This window comes from Microcaecilia unicolor, chromosome 4 (genome assembly GCF_901765095.1).
Source record: "Microcaecilia unicolor chromosome 4, aMicUni1.1, whole genome shotgun sequence".
NCBI lineage: Eukaryota > Metazoa > Chordata > Amphibia > Gymnophiona > Siphonopidae > Microcaecilia > Microcaecilia unicolor.
The window spans coordinates 240,061,006-240,083,157 of NC_044034.1; the positions used below are offsets into that span (position 1 = coordinate 240,061,006).

Below are 22,152 nucleotides of genomic sequence, written 5' to 3' on the forward strand. Positions count from 1 at the left end.
AAAAAAAATGTTGACTCAGGGTGTTTGCTATGTGAATATTCAATCACCATTTCATTATCAATATTTTTGTACTTCAGCATGACAACCTTCTCCTTCAGTTTCTTTGATCCAAGCTGTTTACTCAGGCAGAAATGAGTTCTCAAACTGAAGGTCTGGATCCTGGATCTCAGGATGAGAAGCCTCAGGGGATTTAATCATGCACGATTATTTTATATATATATATATATATATATATATATATATACACACACACATGATTTGGTCTATAAAGATTTGTTTAATGGGGGTCTTATGGTTGAGAGAGAGAGTAATGCATAGCCCACCCAGTCCACCTCTGCACCCCCCCCCCCCAAATTGCAGGACTGGCTATACCCAGGGAGAGAGCCTGTTAAAAATTTACCAGCACACCACTGGCCTAGTCCTAGAGCACACCCCGCAAGTTAGGTTTTCAGCATATTCACAATGAATATGCATGATAGTTAAATTCACTGCCCCTTTACTCTATGCATATTCATTGTGGATATCCTGAAAATCCAGCTGTCTGTGTATTGTGAAAACCACAGTTCTGGATAAGTCTTTGTATTCTGGATAGTAAGACAGGTTCATAGGTTTGAGGCACCTGCTGTTCTAAAGGAAGAATTTAGAAAACATTTAGCAGGTAATTTTATAACAGGGCACCTAGGATAATGAGGCAGGAAGGCACCACAAATTCTTCAAAAATCACACTAGATTAAAGGCACAAATATTACACTTGTGTAAATTGTGACTCCATCCTAATTCGTCTCCTAAGTGTGCCAGCTGTAAAAGTATACACCAGCCTGCACCATATACTCATTTCTCTCAGTGGAGGTGGGTGAATAATGAAGTGCCTCAGGGATCTGTACTGGGACCAGTGCTATTAAACATATTTATAAATGATCTGGAAATGGGAATACCAAATGAGTTGGTTAAATAGGCAGAGGACACAAAACTATTGTAAGTAGTTAAATCACATGCAGATTGTGAGAAATTGGAGGAGGACCTTAAGAAGTTGGAAGACTGGGTGTTGAAATGGCAGACGAAATTTAGTGTGGACAGATGCAAAATGACAGACATTGGAAAGAACAGGAAAAAATAGAAAAGTCTATGTAAAACAGAGGCCTTCAGTAATTGTCTCAAAGCCTGGTTTAAATAAGATGGTTTTACATACTTACAGTAGGAAGATGGGGTAATATATGGAAGAATAAAAGGCTGTACTGTAATGATGGGCTATATCTTTCTGTAACCAGAAGAGGATCCCTGGTGAGAAATTCATACAGTATGTTTCTAGATATTTATACTAGAGGATGGGGCGACAAAAGGAAGCAAGAGAATTCAGAAAGTCATCCCCAGCAAAAACACGACAGTGTGGAAGGTAAAGTTAATATTAAAAAAAAAAAACACCTCAGCAGCTCATTTATGAATAACAAATGGAAAGCAATAAGCACAAATGCTTGCAATTAAGTAAAAATGTTTAGGCTTTGCAATCTCCGATGTTTAAGACAGACATGACAGAGTTGGATATTGTTGCTATTACGGAGACTTAGTTCAAGAATTCGCATTGCAACCATACTGGGCTATGTAGGAAGGATAGGGAGGACCAAAGGGGGCGTGAAGTGGAACTATATGTGAAAAACAAAATTATAGCAGCTGAAATACAGGGAACCTGGGGAAAAGAAGATGCAATATGGATCATGCTGGAAAAAGGAAGATGGAACATGTACATAAGAGGCCTGGGCTCCAACTGTCATCTTCCCTTCTCTCCCGTTAGCTCCACTGCAGGGACATTGTCTTCCCAGGTTGGCAGCAGCCGTAAAAGCAATGCAAAATGTGCAGAACCAATATCCTCCATGTGCTGCTGCTAGCTGTGCCGGTCTGGCCCCTTCTGATGCAGGAAGTTTACATCAGAGGGGGTGTGATCAACTGAGCTGGGGGTGGTACACTGTGGAAACTGGTTCCATGCATCTTCGCTTTGCTTTTAACACTGCTTCCAGCCTACACCTTCAAGGCAACACTACAAGAGGATGAGTGGAAGGGAAGAAGGGGAGAAGAAAAAGCGGGTGATGGAATTGGGAGGAGGGGGTAGCAGGGAGAGAGAGGCAAGGTAATGTTGTAGGAGGAGAAAGAGAGAATGAGTAATGCCAGATGAGGGAGAATATACACACACACAGATAATGGGTAACTCTGGATGGGACAGAAGAGAGAGAGTAATGCTGGATGAGAGAGAAGAGACAGAATGGGGTAATGGTGTATGGGGTAATGATAGATGAGGAGAAGAGAGCGAGGTGCACACACACAAGCTAATGCTGGATGGAAAGGAGAGAGAGACTTGGGGTAATGCTGGATGGGGGGACAAGAAACATCGAGAAAAAGGATGAGCTAGTACTAGATGGGGAGAAGAGACGCATAAAGAGGGGACAGTGCTGCAGGGGGACAGAGACAAAGGAGATGTTAGATAGCAAAAGGAGAATGGAAGAGTAGATGAAATACTGGGGGATAAGAAATAGAATGGGAGGGCCTGGGTGAGGGAAAGATATAGAAAGCTGTAGGTAAATGCAATAAAAAAGGGAGATTGAAGACTGAATGAAATCTGAATGGACAAAGGTAGAAAAATATAAAAAAGCTGAAAGAAAAAGATCAGTGGATGTAGTGTTGGAAGTGGAGAAGACAAGAGAATAGAGAAAAAGCACGAATGAAGACCCTGGAAAGAGAGCTAAGAGAAGACTAAAACAGTAACCGGAGACTGGGACCTACACAAATAAATAAAATGGACAGACGACAAAGGTAGAAAAAATAATTTTATTTTTTGACTTTAGGGTGAAGTGGTGTCGTAGCATTGTTAGTCCAGTTTAAAAGTTAATAAATTAAAATAAAAACAAAAAAAAAGGTGGCATTCAAGAAATATAGAAGAGTGCAACACAGAAAAGGTTACCAGATAAAACTTGACACGAGGAGGGGAAGTACAGCAAGCAAAAGCACAGGAAAAAGAAAAAATTGCTAAAGACTCCAGAGTTTCAAACAGATCCTCTACCTTCTCCGAGGACAAGCAGGCTGCTTGTTCTCACGACTGGGTGACGTCCGCGGCAGCCCCCACCAACCGGAAGAAGCTTCGCGGGCGGTCCGCACGCAGGGCACGCCCACCGCGCATGCGCGGCTGTCTTCCCGCCCGTGCGCGACCGTTCCCGCCAGTCTTGTTTTTTCCGCGCTGGAGAGAGTCGTGCGTCGCCGCTCTCTCTTGTTCAGCCCCGAAAAACCGTCGCGTTTTCGCGAATTTTCTTAGTTTTTTGTTTGTTTCTGGGCGCGTTCCGGACCCTTTTTCTTTTCTTCAAAAAAAAAAAAAAAAAAAGTGTGAATGTGCTTGTTTTCCCTCGTTTTCTAGCGGGGGCGTCGCGTTGCGGCCTTGTGGCCGCGCGGTCGATTTATTTTTCGAGGTGTGATTTACCGCCACCATCGACGGCTTTAATTTCGCCGACGCGATTTTTCTGTCGATGTCCTCGAAGGTCCCGAATGGATTTAAGAAGTGTGGTCGGTGCGGCTGGCCTATCTCGCAGACCGACACCCACGCTTGGTGCCTCGGGCCGGAGCACAATATCAAGTCGTGTTCTTTGTGTCTTGGTCTCCGGAAACGGACTCAGGTTGCGAGGCAAGTTCTACGGGACCGTCTTTTCGGAACTTGCGCCGGCCCCTCGACGTCGACCTCGACGGCATCTGTATCGACGGCCGGTTCTTCGGTACCGGTATCGATGCCCGCGATATCGGCACCGATGGCATCGACCCCAGGAGCACAGGTCCCGTCGGCCCGCCGGTCCTCCGGTGAGGGTAGGGGTGAGAGGCCGCGTGGGCAATCGGCCCCGGTCACTCCCTCGGCCCATGGCCCTCGGGACCGAAACCTGTCTGACCCGGTTCCTCGAGACCGAGGGGGATCGACCTCCTCCTCCTCCTCCATTCCACCTGGCACCGATGACGGGCACCGCAAGAAATCTAAGAAGCACCGTCATCGGTTGCCTTCGATGCATCCGGCTCTCGGTACCGGCAAGGAGTCGACGCCGAAGCGTCCACGTTGAGAGGAGAGATCCCCTTCGGTAGTGGAGGTACCGACGCGTCAGGGTCCCAGCACTTCGGTGCAGTCTCCTGGACCCGAGCAGCTTCCGGCACAGACACCTCTACCGGCCCCCCCCGTCTTTCCCGGCAGCGGGCCTGGACGAGTGCCTCCGAGCCATCCTTCCGGGGATCCTGGAAGGGCTGATGCGCCAGGCTGTGCCGGCGCCGGGGGTGCTTGCGCCCTCGGCGCTGTTGACTGTGGCGCCGGCGAGCTCTAGCCCGGTGCCGAGGCCGTCGGCACCGCCGCCGCTTGCGGCGCCGGTCTCGACCGCCACGCAGGTGGAGTCGACGTCGATGGAGGGAGCTTCGTCCCCGCCGGCGCGGGAGTCCACCGCTCGACGACACCGAGGCCTCGGTGCCTCGACGTCGAGCCGGGCCCGGTTAAGGACTCAGCTACATAAGCTTATGTCCGATACCGAGGAAGAGGCCTCGGGGGGGGAAGAGGAAGACCCCAGATATTTCTCCTCAGAGGAGTCTGCGGGTCTTCCCTCGGACCCCACGCCTTCACCAGAGAGAAAGCTCTCACCTCCTGAGAGCCTCTCCTTTGCCTCCTTTGTAAGGGACATGTCTATTTGCATTCCCTTCCCCATGGTCTCTGTGGATGAGCCGAGGACTGAGATGCTCGAGGTCCTCGACTATCCATCACCACCTAGAGAGTCCTCCACGGTGCCGTTGCACAATGTCCTCAAAGAGACACTGCTTCGGAACTGGATGAGACCATTATCTAATCCCACCATTCCCAAGAAAGCAGAGTCCCAGTACAGAATCCACTCGGACCCAGAGTTAATGCGGCCCCAATTGCCCCATGACTCGGTGGTCGTGGATTCTGCTCTCAAGAGGGCACGGAGTTCGAGGGATACCGCCTCGGCGCCCCCGGGGCGAGAGTCTCACACTCTGGACTCGTTTGGGAGGAAGGCCTACCAATCCTCCATGCTCGTGACCCGCATCCAGTCGTACCAGCTCTACACGAGCATCCACATGCGGAACAATGTGAAGCAACTGGCGGACCTGGTCGATAAGCTCCCGCCGGAGCAGTCCAGGCCTTATCAGGAGGTGGTCAGGCAGCTGAAGGCATGCAGAAAGTTCCTGTCCAGGGGTATTTATGACACCTGTGACGTGGCATCTCGTGCTGCGGCCCAAGGTATAGTGATGCGCAGGCTCTCATGGCTGCGTGCCTCTGACCTGGACAACCGCACCCAGCAGAGACTGGCCGACGTCCCTTGCCGGGGAGATAATATTTTTGGCGAGAAGGTCGAGCAGCTGGTGGACCAACTGCATCAGCGGGAAACCGCCCTCAACAAGCTCTCCCACCGGGCGCCTTCAGCACCCACCTCAGCAGGTGGACGTTTTTCCCGGGCCCGGCAGGCTGTGCCCTATTCTTTTGCAAAGCGTAGGTACACCCAGCCGGCCCGAAGGCCTCGTCAGGCACAGGGACAGCCCCAGCACGCTCGTTCTCGTCAACAGCGTGCGCCTAAGCAGCCCCCTGCGCCTCCACAGCAAAAGCCGGGGACGGGCTTTTGACTGGATCCACGGGAACATAGCCGCCATCAAAGTGTCCGTACCGGACGATCTGCCGGTCGGAGGGAGGTTAAAATTTTTTCACCAAAGGTGGCCTCTCATAACCTCCGACCAGTGGGTTCTCCAAATAGTGCGGTGCGGATACGCCCTGAATTTGGCCTCCCTGCCTCCAAATTGTCCTCCGGGAGCTCAATCCTTCAGCTCCCATCACAAGCAGGTACTTGCAGAGGAACTCTCCGCCCTTCTCAGCGCCAATGCGGTCGAGCCCGTACCACCCGGGCAGGAAGGGCAGGGATTCTATTCTAGGTACTTCCTTGTGGAAAAGAAAACAGGGGGGATGCGTCCCATCCTAGACCTGAGAGGCCTGAACAAATTCCTGGTCAAAGAAAAGTTCAGGATGCTTTCCTTGGGCACCCTTCTGCCAATGATTCAGAAAAACGATTGGCTATGTTCCCTGGATTTAAAGGACGCATACACTCACATCCCGATACCAGGGGCGTATCTGCGTGGGGCCACAGGGGCCTGGGCCCCCGCAGATTTCGCCCTGGCCCCCCTCCCCGCCGTCAACCCTCCCCCGCTGCTTACTTTTGCTGGCGGGGGGCCCCAACCCCCGCCAGCCGAGGTCCGACCCGCAATCTCCATATTTCGTCTTCCTCCGTGGCCATGTGCTTCAAGGAAGTAACGCTGCAGTGCTGATTGGTTGAATCCAGTTCGGCGTCTGACGTCGCATCTGCCGAGCTGTGACCTGCTGAGACGCTCTGGTCTGCGAAGCGAGGGACAGGAGGTTGTGGGCCCTCGCTTCGGGAAGGAAGGCCTGAGCCGTCTGGGTATTCAGCAGAGCTCCTATGAATTCCAGAGACTGTGTTGGTTGGAGATGGGACTTTGGGTAATTTATCACAAACCCCAGCAGCTCCAGAAGTTGAATAGTGCACTGCATAGACCGGAGGGCTCCCGCCTCCGAGGTGTTATTGACCAGCCAATCGTCGAGATATGGGAACACGTGCACTCCCAGCTTGTGTAGGTACGCCGCTACCACCACGAGGCACTTTGTAAACACTCGTGGGGCAGAGGCGAGCCCAAAGGGCAGCACACAATACTGAAAGTGCCGTGCGCCCAGGCGGAATCTGAGATACTGTCTGTGAGCTGGCAGTATCGGGCAGGGGCGTATCTGGAATCCGGCGGTAGGGGGGGCCAGAGCCAGAGAGGGGGGGGCACATTTTTGCCTCCCTCCCCCCCCCCCGCCGCCGCCTCTCTCCACCCCCTCCCCGCCGTCAACCCTCCCCCGCTGCTTACTTTTGCTGGCGGGGGGCCCCAACCCCCGCCAGCCGAGGTCCGACCCGCAATCTCCATATTTCGTCTTCCTCCGTGGCCATGTGCTTCAAGGAAGTAACGCTGCAGTGCTGATTGGTTGAATCCAGTTCGGCGTCGGACCTCGGCTGGCGGGGGTTGGGGCCCCCCGCCAGCAAAAGTAAGCAGCGGGGGAGGGTTGACGGCGGGGAGGGGGTGGAGAGAGGCGGCGGCGGGGGGGGGGGGGGGAGGGAGGCAAAAATGTGCCCCCCCCTCTCTGGCTCTGGCCCCCCCTACCGCCGGATTCCAGATACGCCCCTGCCCGATACTGCCAGCTCACAGACAGTATCTCAGATTCCGCCTGGGCGCACGGCACTTTCAGTATTGTGTGCTGCCCTTTGGGCTCGCCTCTGCCCCACGAGTGTTTACAAAGTGCCTCGTGGTGGTAGCGGCGTACCTACACAAGCTGGGAGTGCACGTGTTCCCATATCTCGACGATTGGCTGGTCAATAACACCTCGGAGGCGGGAGCCCTCCGGTCTATGCAGTGCACTATTCAACTTCTGGAGCTGCTGGGGTTTGTGATAAATTACCCAAAGTCCCATCTCCAACCAACACAGTCTCTGGAATTCATAGGAGCTCTGCTGAATACCCAGACGGCTCAGGCCTTCCTTCCCGAAGCGAGGGCCCACAACCTCCTGTCCCTCGCTTCGCAGACCAGAGCGTCTCAGCAGGTCACAGCTCGGCAGATGTTGAGACTTCTGGGTCATATGGCCTCCACAGTTCATGTGACTCCCATGGCCCGTCTTCACGTGAGATCTGCTCAATGGACCCTAGCTTCCCAGTGGTTTCAAGCCACCGGGAATCTAGAAGATGTCATCCGCCTCTCCACCAGTTGCCGCACTTCACTGCTCTTGTGGACCATCCGGACCAATTTGACCCTGGGACGTCCATTCCAAATTCCGCAGCCACGAAAATGCTGACGACGGATGCATCTCGCCTGGGAGCTCATGTCGATGGGCTTCACACCCAGGGTCGGTGGTCCCTCCAGGAAAAGGATCTGCAGATCAACCTCCTGGAGCTCCGAGCGATCTGGAATGCACTGAAGGCTTTCAGAGATCGGCTGTCCTACCAAATTATCCAAATTCGGACAGACAATCAGGTTGCAATGTATTACACCAACAAGCAGGGGGGCACCGGATCTCGCCCCTTGTGTCAGGAAGCCGTCGGGATGTGGCGTTGGGCTTGCCAGTTCGGCATGCTCCTCCAAGCCACATACCTGGCAGGTGTAAACAACAGTCTGGCCGACAGACTGAGCAGAGTCATGCAACCGCACGAGTGGTCGCTTCATTCCAGAGTGGTACGCAAGATCTTCCGAGAGTGGGGCACCCCCTCGGTGGACCTTTTCGCCTCTCAGACCAACCACAAGCTGCCTCTATTCTGTTCCAGACTACAGGCACATGGCAGGCTAGCGTCGGATGCCTTTCTCCTCCATTGGGGGACCGGCCTCCTGTATGCTTATCCTCCCATACCTTTGGTGGGGAAGACCTTACTGAAGCTCAAGCAAGACCACGGCACCATGATTCTGATAGCGCCCTTTTGGCCCCGTCAGATCTGGTTCCCTCTTCTTCTGGAGTTGTCCTCAGAAGAACCGTGGAGATTGGAGTGTTTTCCGACTCTCATTTCGCAGAACGACGGAGCGTTGCTGCACCCCAACCTTTAGTCCCTGGCTCTCACGGCCTGGATGTTGAGGGCGTAGACTTCACTGCGTTGGGTCTGTCTGAGGGTGTCTCCCGTGTCTTGCTTGCCTCTAGGAAGGATTCCACTAAAAAGAGTTACTTTTTCAAGTGGAGGAGGTTTGTCGTTTGGTGTGAGAGCAAGGCCCTAGAACCTCGTTCTTGCCCTGCACAGAAACTGCTTGAATACCTTCTGCACTTATCAGAGTCTGGCCTCAAGACCAACTCAGTAAGGAATCACCTTAGTGCGATTAGTGCTTACCATTATCGTGTGGAAGGTAAAGCCATCTCTGGAGAGCCTTTAGTCGTTCGATTCATGAGAGGCTTGCTTCTGTCAAAGCCCCCTATCAAGCCTCCTGCAGTGTCATGGGATCTCAACGTCATCCTCACCCAGCTGATGAAACCTCCTTTTGAGCCACTGAATACCTGCCATCTGAAGTACTTGACCTGGAAGGTCATTTTCTTGGTGGCAGTTACTTCAGCTCGTAGGGTCAGTGAGCTTCAAGCCCTAGTAGCTCATGCTCCATATACCAAATTTCATCACAACAGAGTAGTGCTCCGCACCCACCCAAAGTTCCTGCCGAAGGTGGTGTCGGAGTTCCATCTTAACCAGTCAATTGTCTTGCCAACATTCTTCCCCAGGCCGCATACCCGCCCTGCTGAATGTCAGTTGCACACATTGGACTGCAAGAGAGCATTGGCCTTCTACTTTGAGCGGACACAGCCCCACAGACAGTCCGCCCAATTGTTTGTTTCTTTCGACCCTAACAGGCTAGGGGTAGCTGTCGGGAAACGCACCATCTCCAATTGGCTAGCAGATTGCATTTCCTTCACTTACGCCCAGGCTGGACTGGCTCTTGAGGGTCATGTCACGGCTCATAGTGTTAGAGCCATGGCAGCGTCAGTGGCCCACTTGAAGTCAGCCACTATTGAAGAGATCTGCAAGGCTGCGACGTGGTCATCTGTCCACACATTCACATCACATTACTGCCTCCAGCAGGATACCCGACGCGACAGTCGGTTCGGGCAGTCGGTGCTGCAGAATCTGTTTGGGGTTTAAATCCAACTCCACCCTCCAGGACCCGAAATTATTCTGCTCAGGCTGCACTCTCAGTTAGTTGTTCTTCGTAGGTCAATTTCTGTTATACCCTCGCCGTTGCGAGGTTCCATTGACCTGGGTTCTTGTTTTGAGTGAGCCTGAGAGCTAGGGATACCCCAGTCGTGAGAACAAGCAGCCTGCTTGTCCTCGGAGAAAGTGAATGATACATACCTGTAGCAGGTGTTCTCCGAGGACAGCAGGCTGATTGTTCTCACCTACCCTCCCTCCTCCCCTTTGGAGTTGCGTTTTCATCTTTTGCTTGTCATTCAACTGGCGGGAACGGTCGCGCACGGGCGGGAAGACGGCCGCGCATGCGCGGTGGGCATGCCCTGCGTGCGGACCGCCCGCGAAGCTTCTTCCGGTTGGTGGGGGCTGCCGCGGACGTCACCCAGTCGTGAGAACAATCAGCCTGCTGTCCTCGGAGAACACCTGCTACAGGTATGTATCATTCACTTTGTGGTCTGTACCATCCTCTGGTTGTAAATTAATATCCCCATCAACAAATTATAATCAGAGTTTAAAACATTCCTTGTAGTAAAATCATAAAAGCTATCTTTAGACTGGAGGACAATAAAATAAGATACAGCACAAGAATCACACCTTATCACACAAGACAAAATTTCTGAAAAAGGGGACTCCAATATATTAACCTTTAAAAAACTGCAATACTTCTTCCCTTTCTATCAAAACAAGGCAGGGGGGCAATTTTATAGCCCATTAGGAAGAGATCATTTAATCTGAGGTAATCTGTTAAAGATAACCAGGTTTCAACAAGAAACAGAAAACCAGGTTGGTTTTGTTCAACAAATCACTAATGAGATGTGGTTTGTTAATTACTGATTGGGGATTAATATAATAACCAGAAATAGGGGTGAATGGTAAAAGACCATTGATCTGCACAAGGAACTGTAATTAGATTCCGTGACTGATTACTTAACTTCTTCAAGTGAAAATATTTTCGATTCCTCCAAGTAATTTACCTCTGAATCTCCCCACATCAGTCAAATTTTCCTCAGTTGCAGCATGCCTTAAATCGTCACCCAAATGTTAATTGGAACAAATGTGAACAGGTATATATCGTTCTGTCTGCTCTGTAGAACCAACAACACCCCTTCTCTGGAACAACCACAGTTCTAATAAATAAACTATAAACCAATACATTTTGACAAACTATTATAAAATAATGACTACCAATACAGCAATATAGAGTAAAGTTACAAACAGTATACCTTACAGCGAGTTAAGCATTCTAACAGACTGTCAAATTTGTGCACAATAAGGCATGATCTGCCCCTTTGACACGACGCTTCAAGAGCAGGCTTTCTGAAACTATGAAATGGCTTAGGTGCAACACCCAGAATTGCGTCTGCTCCTATTGCTCAGGCTTGGGCGAAGTTGATAACATTTTTGGACAGTCTGGATGGAAACAGCAATGTTCTTGATGATATCCACGTTCTGTGGCTAATAGCCATATAGCAGAATTAGAAAAGGTTCAAAGATCGACCACAATGATTAAGGGGATGCAACTCCTCTCATACGTGGAAAGGCTTAAGAAGTTAAGGGGCTCTTCAGCTTGGAGAAGAGATGTTTGAGTGGGGATGTGTTGGAGGTCTACAAAATCCTAAGTGGAATAGAGCAGATGTACATGAATTGATTGTTTTCTCTTTCAAAAAGTACAAAGATGAAGAAGCACTCCATGAAGTTACATGGTAATACATTTAAAACAAATAGGAAAATATATTATTTTTCATCAACGAATAGTTTAAGTTCTGGAATTCATTGCCAGAGGATGTGGGAACAGCAGGTTTAAAAAAGGTTTGGACAAGTTCCCAGAGGAAGTGTCTATAAACTACTATTAAGTTAGGTACAGGGAAAGCTACTACTTATCGCTGAGGTTAGTAACATGGAATTTTGCTACTCTTTAGGATTCTGCCAGGTATATGTGATCTGGATCGGCTACTGTTAGATAAACAGGATACTGGGCTAGATGGACCATTGGTCTGACCCAGTATGGTGGTTCTTATGTTCTTAACATTTAGGCATGACCTCATTTTATATGTTCCTAAAACACATTTTATTACAAACAATTTTTCTTATGTGCTGCTAAGGAGTTTGTTAGAAGTAATTTGCCTCTGATGCATAGTTATTTAACAAGATAAAAACCCAGTCTCAACAGTTTACAATACAATAAAACTTCTGTTAGGAAAAAGGAAAGAAACTTTTATGAAGCATCTCAACTGCAGTTTTTCTTTGAAGGCTAAGGAGCTGCTGTTTGTGGAGTCTGAGTTATCTCCTTTTTTGAGAGCTGTAATTAGTGGAAATTCACCCTGACAATTTATTATTATAATTATTATATGTTGCCTCTCTAATTTCTGCTTTCCCAGAATAATTGGGATTCTTGTCCCCATCAGTGGACTATATTGAGCTGTTATTTAGTTTATTTCATGTATATATCTTATTGGTATATGGCTCATTATCCTAATTCACTTTTGTAGTGATGTGATGTTGAAAATGCAACAAAAAAAAAGGAAAAAGGAACTATAAAAATTGGACAGAAAAGTGGATAGAGCAGAGATGCACGGGGGTATGGAAAGTAGAAGGATTAGAGTGAAGAGGGGGAGGGCAGCAGCGGTTTGCAATAACAAATCAGTCTATGGTGGCAAAGATCCAGGTCTTTAGTTTTGATTCGAATGTTTTAAAAGAGGTTTCATCATGGATGTCTAGAGGGAGAGAATTCCAATGAAAAGGGGCATCAAAAAAGAAAACACGATGGTTAAACTGGGCAAATTTGGGGCCGGCCAGAATTAGATAGCGTTCATTTATTAAATGAAGTAGAGGAGCCGGAGAGTAAGGGGAAGTGAGGGAAGACAGATAGTGGGGTAGACCAAGCCTATGGGATTTAAATGTAAGGACTAACAATTTTAAAGAGTATGCGTTGATGGATCAGTAACCAGTGGTATTTTTGAAGCAACAGGGATGCATGATAGTAATGATGGGCATGGCAAAGCAACCTGAAGGCTGTGTTTTGAAGGGACTGAAGCCTTTTAATAGAAGTCTGAGTACAGCCTAAGTATATGATATTACAGTAGTCCAATCTTGTAGTAAGTAAAGAGAGAAAGAATGAAAAGTATCATGACTAAAATACTGATGGATTGCACGAAGCTAGCAAAGCATGAAAAAGCCTGTTTTGCAAACATTTCAAATCTGCAGTTTGAATGATTGTGAATCAAGAATGACTCCGAGGTATCTGAAAGAATCTACTGGTTGAAGAGTGGATCCAAAAACCTGAAGCAGAATAGAAGGTGCACTAAGACCACCCATAAACATGTTACAGTGTAAATATGAATTGTGAATATTAGAGCCTAAAGTCCTAAAGTGTCAATTCATATGTGTGTCATCAGTCCCCAACTCCTACATTTCCCTATTCTGATTTGTAGACCCCCCCCCCCCCCCCCCAATAAGAGAATAAGAAGTGGGAAAATTTTCTCTAGCGCAAGGGAATTAGATGAAGTGGGTAAACCTGGCCTAACAAAACACATTAATTCTAGACCTTTTGCAAGTCATTGACCAAGCAACAATAAAATATACTAAATAAACTGTTATGATTAGGGTCAGAACCCCTCTCAAACTTACCTCTTTCCTGGGGGTCAGCTTCTTAGCTGGCTTCTGTTTCTTTTGTCTGTCCTTTCTGAGCTGGCTCTGTCTCTCTGTGCTGACAGCTTCCAGCAGCATGGGGTTAATTGTTTCACTTTACTACAGCTGTGTGGGTGGACTGAGTTAGCTCTACCTCTCTTTGGGTGTACTGGCTTCAAGTGCTTCACGGTGTTGCATTGGTGTGGGTTGGGCCTCTCTGGGTCAGTGTGCTTTTGCCTAGGTCTAGGGAGTGTGACATCATCAGGGAGGGCCTTAATAAGGAAGTGGTGTTGTTTCCTTCAGAGCCTTTGCAACGGTTGTGTTTGCTTTAGGTAGGGTGGTGCAGTGTGCACTTCTGACTTTGTGTCTAGTTTCCCTGCTTGATTTTGCTAAGGTCCAGGTTAGTGTTAGTGCAGTGTGCACTGGAGTTTGTGTGTTTAGCTTTCCTGCTTTTCCCTTGTGGTTCCCCTGCTTTTCCCTCTTGGTTTGGAAGCATTGCTGTGTGTAGGGCTTTGGAAGCTCTGTTGCTGGTAGAAGTACTTCAGGGTTTGGTGTTAGGAACACTACAGATTTTGCTGGTAGAAGTACTTCTGGTGTTTGTGCTATTGGGAGCATTGCAGTCTTTGCAGTTTGGGTTTTGGGTGCTGTAGAAAGCACTTCAGTTTGCTGTTAGAAGTACTTCTGGGTTTGGTGCTGTTAGAGGCACTTCAGTTCGCTGTGAGAAGTACGTCAGTAGCTTGGTGCTTAGTGGAACCTGGGTTAGGTTAGTGCGGTGGTGCACTGCTGTAGCGTGGGGGCTTAGGAAGCTCCTTTGCTAGCGTGTGTTTGCTTTCCTGCTTTTTCCTTGTGCCTTCCCTGTCTTCCCTTTTAGTGCTAGGAGCTCTTTTGGTTGTTTGGTGCATAGGAGCACCTTAGTTTAGAGTTGTAGAGCACTGCTTGTAGCTTGGTGCTTAGTAGCACCTGTGTTAGCTTGTGTATTTAGTTCCCTGCTCTGTTAGTTTAGGGCTTAGGAAGTCCCTTTCTTGAGCAGGGCTAAGGAGCTCCTGTTTAGTATAGGGCTTAGGAAGTCCTTTTGTCAGTTTACTGTTAGGAACACTCCAGATCAGTTTAGGTTTAGGAGTACTTCTGTTTCCAGTCCTGGTCCCTGTGTCATCCGGTATCCAGTAAGTCCTGCCGGCTACTCGAACCCAGGAGCTCAACTCCTGGGGGGCTCAGTAGCTAAGTGCAGGTGAAGCTGTGTGGACCAGTCCGGTGTGCTCTAGTCCGGGGGATTCCAGTCCAGTGTTCCAGTCCGGGGGGTTCCAGTCCTGTGTCCTCCAGTCTGGGGAATTCCAGTCCAGTATTCCAGTCCATGTGTTCCGGCTCACTGGGTAGTGCCTGCAGTCCCTGCCGGTGTCGGTGTGCTTGCCCAGCGTTGGTTGGTGGGTTTTGCCTGCTGCTGTTGCTCCTCGTCAGCAGCCCAAGGGCTCACGTTTGCTCCAGAGCCCAGCCCCGCGGGCTCTGAACCTGAGAGCCTGACAAACCTGAAGGACTTTATACAGTTTATAGACCACTCTAATATTGTAGGCATTTTACAAAATTAACATCAATAATAAATTCATAATTTCAAACTCCAGGCCAATCGGAGTCCAGTCAACTTTTCAAATATATACTGCTTCTTGCTCCCTGTTTGTGTCACTAAAGAAAGAACACTCAGTTCTCTGTAACAGCTTTACAGCAAAAAAAAAAAAAAAAACACCACCTGCTGGCCAAATAGGAGAAATGCACTTCTGAACATAATCCAAACAGGAAAATGTCTAATACATTTTATAGGCTTAAAACACAGTGTTTCTTCACAGCCTTATTATTCAGGTAGCATCTAAGTGATCTGATTTTCCTAAGTGTAAAAAATAAATTCCAGATCACTGCTGGAATCCAGTATCGCACCAAGCGAATAGGTAGACCTTTTAAAAGGTAACTGTGTTCCATCAAGGCATAAACTGTAAGAGGAAGAATTATTTTCAGAACCTGAGAATCAAATAGTCTTGCATTTGGAAAGATTTAGTGAGAGTTCATTACATCAGAGCCAGGTACACAGTTGATTCATACCACCAGATAACACTATCCTGAAAAGGTTGATCCCAAAGATTATGAACTATCAAAATCAGAACATCATCTGCGTATGTATAAGGAGAAAAACCCAAATGTTGGGCAAGAGTAGCAAAGGGAGGTAGAAAAATATTAAATAAACAGGGTGTCAGGACCGAACCTTGGTTTACTCTACAGGAAAATGGAAATGATTGAGACAGAATAGCATTATAATAGACATAAAAAGTTTGATTTGAAGATATAACCGTAACCATGTGAGGGCGGTGCCTCTCAGACCTGTTTTCCAAAGACGGGAGGGGAGAAGGTGTAGTAGTCAACAATATCGAATGCTGAAGATCCAATTGGATCAAAAGAACTTGAGGTGGCAAACAATATCATTAAGAAGTTGAAGAAGAACAGATTCAGTATTGTGACCTTCGCGGAATCCAGATTGGTGTGGACGAAAAGTGTTATTAGCATTCCAAAACTTAACCTGGTGATAGACTGCTTTCTCTGTCATTTTTGTCAAAAAAGGAAGAACAATCCAACAATCCATATTTGATCTCTTGAGCCAAAGTTCAATAACAGATTGCTTCCAAAAGGATACCACCTCCATTTGGTGGAGATTGGTGTTAATAAGTCAAAGAAATTTGGAGAAAGAGAAGACCAACAGTCCCTCGGTAAACAAGGAGGAATAACAACCAGAAGGTTTCATAGGTTTTGGTTAGCTTTTTACATCTATGTGTGAGAGGGAAGAGAAGTTACTAAAGGTTGCTACTGGAATAAACAGGGAAGTAGCAGATAGACTAGTGGAAGGAGAGAGGGGGAAAGAATGAGGAATAAAAATTGAGGGATTATGACTTTACCTCATTTGTAGTTACATATATCGCAGTGAGTAGCTCTGTTTAATGCATAAAGACATTCTAAATGAAAAATTAAAAGTGCTGTTAGCTGTTGACAAAGTACCTCATGATAGACTCCAGAAGAAATTGGAGAGTCAAGGGATAGGAAGTAGTGTTCTATTGTGGATTAAAAACTGGTTAAAAGATAGAAAACAGAGAGTAGGGTTAAATGGTCAGTATTCTCAATGGAGAAGGGTAGTTAGTGGGGTTCCCCAGGGGTCTGTGCTGGGACCGCTGCTTTTTAACATATTTATAAATGACCTAGAAATGGGAGTAACTAGTGAGGTAGTTAAATTTGCTGATGACACAAAGTTATTCAAAGTCATTAAATCACAGGAGGATTGTGAAAAATTACAAGAGGACCTTACGAGACTGGGAGTCTAAATGGCAGATGATGGTTAATGTGAGCAAGTGCAAAGTGATGCATGTGGGAAAGAGGAACTCGAATTATAGCTACTTCATGCAAGGTTCCACGTTAGGAGTCACAGACCAAGAAAGGGATCTAGGTGTCGTCGTTGATGATACGTTGAAACCTTCTGCTCAGCTTGCTGCTGCAGCAACTAAGAAAGCAAATAGAATGTTAGGTATTAGGAAAGGAATGGAAAATAAAAATGAGGATGTTATAATGCCTTTGTATCACACCGTGGTGTGACCGCACCTCGAATATTGTGTTCAATTCTGGTCGCCACATCTCAAAAAAGATATAGTGGAATTAGAAAATGTGCAGAGAAGGTCAACGAAAATGATAAAGGGGATGAGACGACTTCCCTATGGGGCAAGGCTAAAGCGGCTAGGGCTCTTCAGCTTGGAGAAAAGGCAGCTGAGGGGAGATATGATAGAGGTCTATAAAATAATGTGGAGTGGAATGGGTAGATGTGAAGCGTCTTTATGCTTTCCAAAAATACTAGGACTAGGGGGCATGCGATGAAGCTACAATGTAGTAAATTTAAAACGAATCGGAGAAAATATTTCTTCACTCAACATGTAATTAAACTCTGGAATTCGTTGCCAGAGAATGTAGTAAAGGTGGTTAGCTTAGCAGAGTTTAGGAAGCCGTCCAAACATTTTTTTTAAAAAGTCCATAGACCATTATTAAATGGACTTGGGGGAAATCCACTATTTCTGGGATAAGCAATATAAAATGTTTTGTACTTTTTTGGGATCTTGCCAGGTATTTGTGACCTGGATTGGCCATTGTTGGAAACAGGATGCTGGACTTGATGGACCTTTGGTCTTTCCCAGTATGGCAATACTTATGTACTTATGTATCCTAAAGGTAATTAATACATCCCTTCTGCCTTTTAACAAAGTAGATCCTTGAGAGAGCACTATGGTTTTACTATTTTCATAAAGAGTTACAAAAAATAACATGAGAAGTTTTTTATTAAACATCTCTTTTACACTTTATTCATTAAAGTTACAGAAGAGGTTTACAGTATTATTCGACACATTTTTAAAACATTTTGTCCCTAATTAAGAGTCAAGTCAGTGTTACACAGATGACAAATAATATTGAGAATCAGATGGTAAATATATGTTTGAGCAACATATTTTGATCCCTTCTGCATGCATCGATTATATAATTTTGTAATCTTATATTTATTTAATTTATCATCACATTCTTTGTGAATGTGATTTTAAATTTCATGTCTATATATACAGTGGGGGAAATAAGTATTTGATCCCTTGCTGATTTTGTAAGTTTGCCCACTGACAAAGACATGAGCAGCCCATAATTGAAGGGTAGGTTATTGGTAACAGTGAGAGATAGCACATCACAAATTAAATCCGGAAAATCACATTGTGGAAAGTATATGAATTTATTTGCATTCTGCAGAGGGAAATAAGTATTTGATCCCTCTGGCAAACAAGACCTAATACTTGGTGGCAAAACCCTTGTTGGCAAGCACAGCGGTCAGACGTCTTCTGTAGTTGATGATGAGGTTTGCACACATGTCAGGAGGAATTTTGGTCCACTCCTCTTTGCAGATCATCTCTAAATCATTAAGAGTTCTGGGCTGTCGCTTGGCAACTCGCAGCTTCAGCTCCCTCCATAAGTTTTCAATGGGATTAAGGTCTGGTGACTGGCTAGGCCACTCCATGACCCTAATGTGCTTCTTCCTGAGCCACTCCTTTGTTGCCTTGGCTGTATGTTTTGGGTCATTGTCGTGCTGGAAGACCCAGCCACGACCCATTTTTAAGGCCCTGGCGGAGGGAAGGAGGTTGTCACTCAGAATTGTACGGTACATGGCCCCATCCATTCTCCCATTGATGCGGTGAAGTAGTCCTGTGCCCTTAGCAGAGAAACACCCCCAAAACATAACATTTCCACCTCCATGCTTGACAGTGGGGACGGTGTTCTTTGGGTCATAGGCAGCATTTCTCTTCCTCCAAACACGACGAGTTGAGTTCATGCCAAAGAGCTCAATTTTTGTCTCATCTGACCACAGCACCTTCTCCCAATCACTCTCGGCATCATCCAGGTGTTCACTGGAAAACTTCAGACGGGCCGTCACATGTGCCTTCCGGAGCAGGGGGACCTTGCGGGCACTGCAGGATTGCAATCCGTTATGTCGTAATGTGTTACCAATGGTTTTCGTGGTGACAGTGGTCCCAGCTGCCTTGAGATCATTGACAAGTTCCCCCCTTGTAGTTGTAGGCTGATTTCTAACCTTCCTCATGATCAAGGATACCCCACGAGGTGAGATTTTGCGTGGAGCCCCAGATCTTTGTCGATTGACAGTCATTTTGTACTTCTTCCATTTTCTTACTATGGCACCAACAGTTGTCTCCTTCTCGCCCAGCGTCTTACTGATGGTTTTGTAGCCCATTCCAGCCTTGTGCAGGTGTATGATCTTGTCCCTGACATCCTTAGACAGCTCCTTGCTCTTGGCCATTTTGTAGAGGTTAGAGTCTGACTGATTCACTGAGTCTGTGGACAGGTGTCTTTCATACAGGTGACCATTGCCGACAGCTGTCTGTCATGCAGGTAACGAGTTGATTTGGAGCATCTACCTGGTCTGTAGGGGCCAGATCTCTTACTGGTTGGTGGGGGATCAAATACTTATTTCCCTCTGCAGAATGCAAATAAATTCATATACTTTCCACAATGTGATTTTCCGGATTTAATTTGTGATGTGCTATCTCTCACTGTTACCAATAACCTACCCTTCAATTATGGGCTGCTCATGTCTTTGTCAGTGAGCAAACTTACAAAATCAGCAAGGGATCAAATACTTATTTCCCCCACTGTACATGTTCCTAGACCCCTGATGCAGACAATCGTGCTGAAACCAAGCCAAGTTGAGTCGACCTTCAGTAAATTTGCATTGATGACACTTTTGGCTGCTTCTCTTTCCTTTGACCATGTTTGCTCCCTTGGTTAACATATGTATTGCACAAGTTTCTTCCTGTTTCTTTGGTTCTGGGGTGCTGGACTTTAAGCATAGCATGCTGACTGATTTTTCTTTCTTTCCTTGGAAATTATTTATTTACTAGTAAAAGAGGCCCGTTTCAGAGCAAATGAAACGGGCGCTAGTGAGGTTTTCGTCGCCGCCAACCCCTTCGTTGTTCTGCCATTGCTCCGCCCCCAACGTCATGATGTTTGATGCAAGGGTGGGGCCCGGAGCGATTTCCCCCCCGCCTCCCTGCCATCCCCTTCATCGTTCTGCCATTGCTCCGCCCTCGAGGGCGGGGCCGGAGCGATTTTGGTGGCTTCACCACCACGAACCTTCGAACCTTTTTGAAGGAAGTCAGGGCTTGGCTTCACTGATGTCAGTGTCCTCAGAACGTTGAGGGTGAGTTTTATTATAGTAGATTACATTTGTATCCCACATTTTCCCACCTATTTGCAGGCTCAATGTGGCTTACATAGTACCGTAAAGGCGTTTGCCAATTCCGGTATGAACAAATACAGTAATGTGGTAGAATAAGGTTCGTGAGTACAGACACATTAGGGAATCATAGAGAGGAAGAGTTATTATATGTCCATTACGAGCTTTGATTTCGTTGTGTTGCAGGGTACATGCATTTAAGTTGGGTCGGTAGGGTATTCCTTTTTTAACAGGTTAGTTTTTAATGATTTCTGGAAGTTTAGGTGATCACAAGTTGTTTTCACGGCTTTTGGTAATGCGTTCCATAGTTGTGTGCTTATGTAGGAAAAGCTGGATTCATAGGTTGATTTGTATTTGAGTCCTTTGCAGCTTGGGTAGTGGAGATTTAGGTATGTTCGTGTTGATCCTGTTGTGTTTCTGGTTGGTAGGTCTATGAGGTCTGTCATGTATCCCGGTGCTTCACCGTAGATAATTTTTTGAACCAGGGTGCAGATTTTGAAAGCAATACGTTCTTTGATTGGGAGCCAGTGCAGTTTTTCTCGGAGGGGTTTGGCACTTTCGAATCACGTTTTTACGTGAATGGTTTCACGCGTTTGAGTTTCCACATTGAATGGAACATTTTCTTTGTTGTAGATTTCACTTGATTCTCTAGTGTAAGGTTACGGTCGATTGTAACACCGAGACTTTTCAGGCTGTCTGAGATAGGGAGGGTATAATCTGGGGTGTTTGTGGGTTTTTTCGTATTGTATTGGGATGAGAGGATGAGACAGTGTTTTTTTTTTCTGTGTTGAGTTTTAGTTGAAATGCGTTTGCCCATGAGTCCATGATATTCAAGCTGAGTTTGATTTCATTGGTGATTTCTATCAGATCACGTTTGTAAGGAATGTATATTGTGACATTGTCTGCATAGATGAAAGGGTTAAGGCCTTGGTCGGATAAGGATTTGGCTAGTGGGGTCATCATTAGGTTGAAAAGGATCAGTGATAGTGGTGATCCTTGAGGTACTCTGCATTCTGCTTTCCACAGTGGTGATATGTTTGAGCTTCATTTCACTTGAAATGTTCTAGTGGTTAGGAAATCCTTGATCCAACTAAGTATGTGTCTGCCAATCCCGAAGTAATCTAGGAGTCTTAGTAGTATTTTATGGTTTGCCATGTCAAACGCACTGGACATGTCGAATTGGAGGAGAAGTATGCTTTTGTCTGTTGCTATTTCCTGCTTGAATTTGGCTAGGAGGGTAATTAGCACTGTTTCAGTGCTATGGCGGGGGCAACATCCTGATTGTGATTCATGTAATATTGTGAATTTGTTTATATAATCAGTAAGTTGTTTGGTTACCATATTTTCCATCAGTTTGACCACCAGTGGGATTGATGTTACTGGGCAGTAGTTAATGATTTCGTTTGATTTTTTTTTTTCTTGGGATCTTTTGGTATTGGGGTGAGTAGGATGTTGCCATTTTCCTTAGGGAAGTGACTTTGTTGAAGCATGTAGTTTCAGTGGGATGTAAGGTCTGCTATGAAGCGGTGGGGGCGGATTTTATTAGGTAGCTGGTGCAGGTATCCAATTTAAAGTGAGAGTTGGAGAACCTATTAATCGCCTGGGTGACTGTTTCCGCGGTGAATTTTGGCCAGGTTCGGTCCACTGGGTATTAACCAGGGGTTGAGTCCAAGCCAGTGATGAAATTTTCGATATCGGTGTTGTCCTGAGGTAGCGTGTTACATAGGTTTGCAATATTTTCATTGAAGTATTTAGCAAGGTTGTCTGCAGATGGGATGTCTGTATTGGTTGTGGTGACCAAGGTGATGTCTAGTAGTTTGTTCACGAGTTATGTGTTAAGCTGCATATGAAAGGCAGATGTTATCAGATGTTAAACTAAACTAATGAATCCCCATAGATTAATTCAACAGAGGTACTATTTTGTCAGGAGCTGTTATTAGCCACTGTGCTTTGGAACCC

The 22,152-nt window shown here is 46.7% G+C and overlaps 1 protein-coding gene across 1 annotated transcript in view; it reads left to right on the plus strand.

The window, feature by feature from the left end:
- DOCK9 (dedicator of cytokinesis 9) overlaps positions 1–22,152 on the plus strand; it is a 719,745-nt gene that overhangs the window by 674,567 nt on the left and 23,026 nt on the right.